The sequence below is a fragment of the Borostomias antarcticus genome, assembly GCF_949987555.1.
Source record: "Borostomias antarcticus genome assembly, chromosome: 12".
Taxonomy (NCBI): domain Eukaryota; kingdom Metazoa; phylum Chordata; class Actinopteri; order Stomiiformes; family Stomiidae; genus Borostomias; species Borostomias antarcticus.
This window is the reverse complement of record NC_140245.1, coordinates 1,170,533-1,177,016: the sequence shown is the minus strand read 5'-3', so window position 1 is coordinate 1,177,016 and position 6,484 is coordinate 1,170,533.

Here is a 6,484-nt window from a genome sequence, read left to right as displayed (position 1 = left end):
CTATCAGCATTTAATGAAGTTCCACTTCTGCATTTCTATTTACCATAAATAAATGATATCATTTTCTAGCTAAATATTTTCATTTGCCATGAAGAAATTATTTCATTTTCTAGCTGTGATTATTGTTCTGGAAGGTTCCACCCCCCACTGAGCACAACACTTCTCCTGAACCCCCGTGACTCCGGCACTACGAGGACATGCATGGATTATTCTTCCATAGCTTTACTAGAAACTGCTCATTGATCAGCTGTTTACGGCCTACCTGAAGAATACACATAGAATCTGAAAACAGTGTTTATGTGGTGGTAAACTAGCTGAACTCATTAACCAACAGTGCGTTTATTCATAAGAAATATTCATTTTCCATAGCTGCTATAGGCATGACTTAACTTTTGCTTTTGGCTCGACCACTTTTCAAAATTAAATGACCTCTCCCACAGAATGGTTTTATGCGAGTTCTAGCAGCGAGACGGAGTAGTTTCTGTGGTGATGCTTTTTCAATGTTTATTTAATCCTGTTAATCTCCCAGGAGGCTTTGCTCCAAGTTAATAGTTACAGGCCGCTCTTAGAATAGGCCCTTTAATTAACTAATTCAATTTAATAGCAAATCTGTCCATATGTTTAAGTTTCACCCTGGAAATGTGGACGGGTCACACTACTCGCTGACAGAGGTGGGGCCGCTGGGGAGGACGCTGAAACAGTTCCTCTCGCCCCACCCTCTTATCTCAGACCACTTGGTTTGGCCCAGAACGGGGGGTCATCACAGGACACAGGGGTTCCACCCCGCAGCGCCCGCTCTGGACATGGTTTCAATCATGACTCATGAAATATGATCGTATAGGAGGACCGTAGAAAGCCCTGAGGGCGTATCAGCTAGCTTACTGTACGCCGGACTACAACGCTGAGAGGACTTTGAATATCTACAGCTTGCAGGACTGGTCCGTTAACGGCTTTGGGGGGTGAGGCGGTCAGAGCGCATGCCTAAGTCTTGGGACACCTGGACTTTGTGGTTTTACAGCTGCTCTGATCGCACCGGGACGGCCCACAATGCCGCTTGATACGGCATTCAGGACATTGTGATGAGCTGATTACGTGGATGTGCTCAGCAGCGTCCTCCACGCAGACGAGCCACACATGTCCGTGCATCTGGTATGCATGAGTAAGAGCACACTGTCATCAGGGCAGGAAACCATTTGATCATCCTCTCTCTCTCTCTCTCTCCCTCTCCCTCTCTCTCTCTCTCTCTCTCTCCCTCTCTCTCTCTCTCTCCCTCTCTCCCTCTCTCTCTCTCTCCCAGACGCTCTCATCATTACTGTGAATGGGCCCGGTGGTGTAGTGGAGAGTACTACGGAAGTATACAGAGTAAACACACTTCTTTATCCATGGACCCACAGTATACCTGCTTCTTTAAACAGTAATCATGTTTAAAGAACATTTCTGCTTCAGTATTTAGTCTTTAGTCAGAGTATACCCACTTCTTAAGTCAGAGTATACCCACTTCTTAAGTCAGAGTATAGCCACTTATTTAGTCAGAGTATACCTTCTTTAGTCAGAGTATACCTTATTTAGTCAGAGTATACCTTATTTAGTCAGAGTATACCTTATTTAGTCAGAGTATACCTTCTTTAGTCAGAGTATACCTTATTTAGTCAGAGTATACCTTATTTAGTCAGAGTATACCTTCTTTAGTCAGAGTATACCTTCTTTAGTCAGAGTATAACTTATTTAGTCAGAGTATACCTTCTTGAGTCAGAGTATACCTTCTTTAGTCAGAGTATACCTTCTTTAGTCAGAGTATACCTTCTTTAGTCAGAGTATACCTTCTTTAGTCAGAGTATACCTTCTTTAGTCAGAGTATACCTTATTTAGTCAGAGTATACCTTATTTAGTCAGAGTATACCTTCTTTAGTCAGAGTATACCTTCTTTAGTCAGAATATACCTTCTTTAGTCAGAGTATACCTTCTTTAGTCAGAGTATACCTTCTTTAGTCAGAGTATACCTTATTTAGTCAGAGTATACCTTCTTTAGTCAGAGTATACCTTCTTTAGTCAGAATATACCTTATTTAGTCAGAGTATACCTTCTTTAGTCAGAGTATACCTTCTTCAGTCAGAGTATACCTTCTTTAGTCAGAGTATACCTTCTTTAGTTAGAGTATACCTTCTTTAGTCAGAGTATACCTTCTTTAGTCAGAGTATACCTTCTTTAGTCAGAGTATACCTTCTTTAGTCAGAGTATACCTTATTTAGTCAGAGTATACCTTCTTTAGTCAGAGTATACCTTCTTTAGTCAGAGTATACCTTATTTAGTCAGAGTATACCTTCTTTAGTCAGAGTATACCTTCTTTAGTCAGAGTATACCCACTTCTTTAGTCAGAGTATACCTTCTTTAGTCAGAGTATACCTTCTTTAGTCAGAGTATACCTTCTTTAGTCAGAGTATACCTTCTTTAGTCAGAGTATACCCACTTCTTTAGTCAGAGTATACCCACTTCTTTAGTCAGAGTATACCTTCTTTAGTCAGAGTATACCTTCTTGAGTCAGAGTATACCTTCTTTAGTCAGAGTATACCTTCTTTAGTCAGAGTATACCTTCTTTAGTCAGAGTATACCTTCTTTAGTCAGAGTATACCTTCTTTAGTCAGAGTATACCTTCTTTAGTCAGAGTATACTCTGTAGTCAGAGTATACCTTCTTTAGTCACCCCTCCCTTAGTTAAGCCCTCCTCTAGTCACACCCCAGGCCGGACCTGTCTGGGCGGAGCCCTGAGGAAACGGTGCCATCGTGTAAAAGTCGGTACCGTGTCCCACGCGGCCGGAGCTCCGGGCTGCCCACGCCACCACCTGGGAGGAAAAACCAGCTCACCCATGACCTCAGGCAGCAGCCGCCCGGCCGTCCGCGCTGGCCAGGCACTCACCATGCACTTGTTGGGCTTCTCTCCAGAGTGGACCCTCATGTGGATGAGCAGCTTGTAGCGGGCGTTGAAGGGCTTGTAGCGCCGGACGCAGCCGGCCCAGAAGCACGCGAACTCCTCCCCTTTGCGCTGGTCGATGTGCGTCTTCTCGATGTGCCTGACCAGCTCCTCCTGCTGGCAGTAGGCGGCGCTGCAGTCTACCCAGCGGCACGGCTGATTTTCCGGGGTCGCCTCCCCCTCGCCGTGGGGGGCCGCCCCCCCGTGGGACTGGAGGGGGGAGTAGGCGCCGGCGTCCTTGCCCGGGTGACCCCCGACCCCGAGCCCCTGCTCCTTGTGGAGGTCCGGGCCGAAGCCGAACAGCTCCCCCTGCTGGCTGCCCAGGTGGAACAGGTCCCCGCCTCCTCCGCAGGCCGGGAACTCGTCCTCCGGCTCTTGTTTCAGCTGGGACCCGATGGCGCGGTACTCCTCCTGGGGCTTCTGCTGCTGGTGCACGGGGGGGGGGCCCGGGGGGGCGTGGACCGGGGAGGACAGCGAGGGCAGGAACAGGGAGGACGAGGAGGAGGCGGAGGAGGACAGCGAGGGGGACGGGGAGCAGTAGGAGGACGCCGGGGAGGACGAGCAGGGGAGGACGTAGGCCGCGGCGGGGGACGACTGGTAGCTCTCCAGTTTGGGGAGCGACCTGTGGTGGACGTGGGGGGGGGCGGCCTTGTAGGAGGAGCAGAGGATGGTGGTGAGGTCCAGCCCCAGGGAGGAGAGGGAGAGGGGGCCGCGGGGGACGCAGCACATGCCCAGCCCCCCCCCGCCCCCCACCCCGTGGTGGACGGACGGCAGCGGGTGGCAGAAGCCCCCGGGGGGAGGAGACAGGGGCGGGGCCGGGGAGAGGACATCGTCCTGCGCGTCCTCGAAGCCGCCGCCGCCGAAGCCGGGCAGGGTGAGCTGAGTGGCGTCCGGGGCGCCGAGGTCGGGGGGACCCATCTCGGACCACCTGGCCACCTCTCCCTCCCCCCTCGTCTGCCGGCGGGGGTCGGTGGGCGGGGTACGGGCGGAGGAGGAGGAGGAGGAGGAGGTGCGGAGGACGAGGAGGAGGTCTCGGAATCAGACAGGACGGAGCGCCGCAAAACTGCCGGTCAGAAAGTCGTCTCCGTGGTCACCGCTCGCCATCCTCGTACGGGGGGGAATGTTTTGGTCTGTTGTTCACTGGTCACGGCGTCGCTCATCTGCCGCTACATCCTCCAGCTGGGCTCTCAACATCCTCCTCGGTTCACTGTGGCAGATAAAAGAAAAGAGAACATTAAACTCAGACAATTTATATCATACAACTATTAAATTACCGTGGCGTATCGTTGGAATCGCCTCCACACCAGTATAACCTCAAGGTTTTACTGACGATGACTGAGATGTACAGCCGGCTTCACTTACCCTGTAGACAAAAACATACTTGTAATAAGTCGTTTTGAATAAAAGCATCTGCTAAATGACTCAAACGTTGGCTAATCTGTCCCCCACAGGGGTAATGAAGGGTTAAAAACGCACCGTTTGAAAGAGCGGGAAAGAACGTGGCGGTCTAAAGCCTTCACGCGACTCCGGGGCGCCACGCTTCCCTTCATCCACGGCCGTTAGCAGCTAACGGACCGAGGTGACCGGCCGGCTGGCCCCGGGAAGGCGGGCAAAAAAGTCAAAACGGCAACAAAAACAAACCGGGACAGTGAAAACCCTTGTCAACGGCCGTCCGTCAGAAAGGCGGGTGTGGGTCTGTCTCGCGCGCCCGGGTGTATATTTGGTTTCCCGCGGAGGGCTCTGTGATCACCGGAGCCGGTGCATTATGGGATGCTGTTCGGCGCCCACCCTGGCTCCACACACGGGAGAGGGGAGGGGGGGGGGGAACAGGCAGACATTTGTGCCACATCATATCGCCTGGAACCTCCTCCAGACGAGGCCGCCCCAGGCCCGGCGTGGAGAGGAGGGAGGGTAATGGACCAGATCTCTCCACTAACTACCCCGCGCCGGGCCCACAGACGCAGGGCTTTGAGACGGAGCGCTCCGACACTTCCTCACACACACAGTAGCTCCACTGTGCCTTGGCCCGGGGACAGCGCTGGACTTCACTGTGTTCCGCGTCCATCTTTCGTACTTTTTTGCGGCGGTGAGTAACCAGTGAGTAAGCCGTTCACACAGTAACTTACAGTAAAACCCCGGTGTTCATTACACGCACAGCACGCTGATTACTGCCACACATAAACATCACTTTCTCTGAGGGAAGACCGGGGAAAATAAGACCAGGCCGATGGCCGTCGTTTCCTGGTAGGCGCTGAGCTTCAGGTTTATGATTGTTCCAGTAACTGTGTTGGAGTCCGCCCCCCACCCCCCCCCACGCTAGAGTGGTGCCGCGACCCCCCCCCCTGCCAACCGGAGGAAAAGTGGTCGGGACGTTGACTGGAGAGGCTGGCAAGCGCGAGGACGCGGCGTGACGATACTGGGGAGCAGACAGCGACAGGCCGGCGTTCGTCACGGCGCCATAGCCGCCTGCGGTCGGACGGGGGCCGGTTTGAGGGCGGGGCTATGATAACGCTCCTCGATCTACGTCACCAAAACGTCACTAACAACGAGGAAAACTCCGAATGGCTTGTTGAAGGGTGGAGCTTCCAGGGCAGGAGAAAGTGTGCTGACCATAAACAAACAACTGGGTTGTTTGATATCCACTTTTATACATTGGAAGGACCATCAGAGACCAACATGTATATGATAAACACATTAAAAAAGTGATTTAGCATGTGTGGTGCCCTTTAAACAGTCTCATCTCCTCGTCAGAGAGGAGATTCTCGCAGTCAAAGGCCTCGTTCTTCAGTTGAATAGCCTATAGCAGGCGAAGGATACATTTTGAAGCAGGGCATCTATTCAAAGACAACTTGGATTCAAACCCAGAGAGTACAGATAGAAAATAGAGTCCCACAAAGTCCCCATTTAGACAGTCAGTCTTCATGAGATGTGCACATGATATGTTTTAAAAAATAAAAATAACAACTTTTGCCTGAGGTTTGCTAATCACAGTGGTGGCAGTTCAGGAAAAGCAAATGTGTACTTGTCTGAACAATAAATATATTGGTCCTTGAATCAAACCCCCTTTTTGTGGCCCTGTCAACTATGTTCAGCCTGAAACCACGGAGGACATGGGAAAACGACTCAGCTGACAGACATGATGAGGACGGTGAAAACCTTCCCAGTTCCAATAGCCATGAACTACAATTACACTCAATACAGTATGGACCATTTTAACTCATATTCCACTTGCATAATTCTAGTGTATTTATGTTTGTGTACAAGAGCCAATGTTAAGTTGTACAGTTCCTGTATACTTGATGAAAACAAGTAGGTCTATTCAAAGCGTGATGTAGAACATCAAGTATACTTAGCCTAGTGCACATGGACATTTTTGCCTAATACACCCAAAGCATATTTGATTCCTACTCTCTAACAGGTGTTTGGCATGAAGGAAAGATTCATAAGTCCAGAAGGGAAAGTCTATGTTTCCAATGAGTCTCTGTGAAGATAAAAGCGGACACTAATTGGCAGTCAA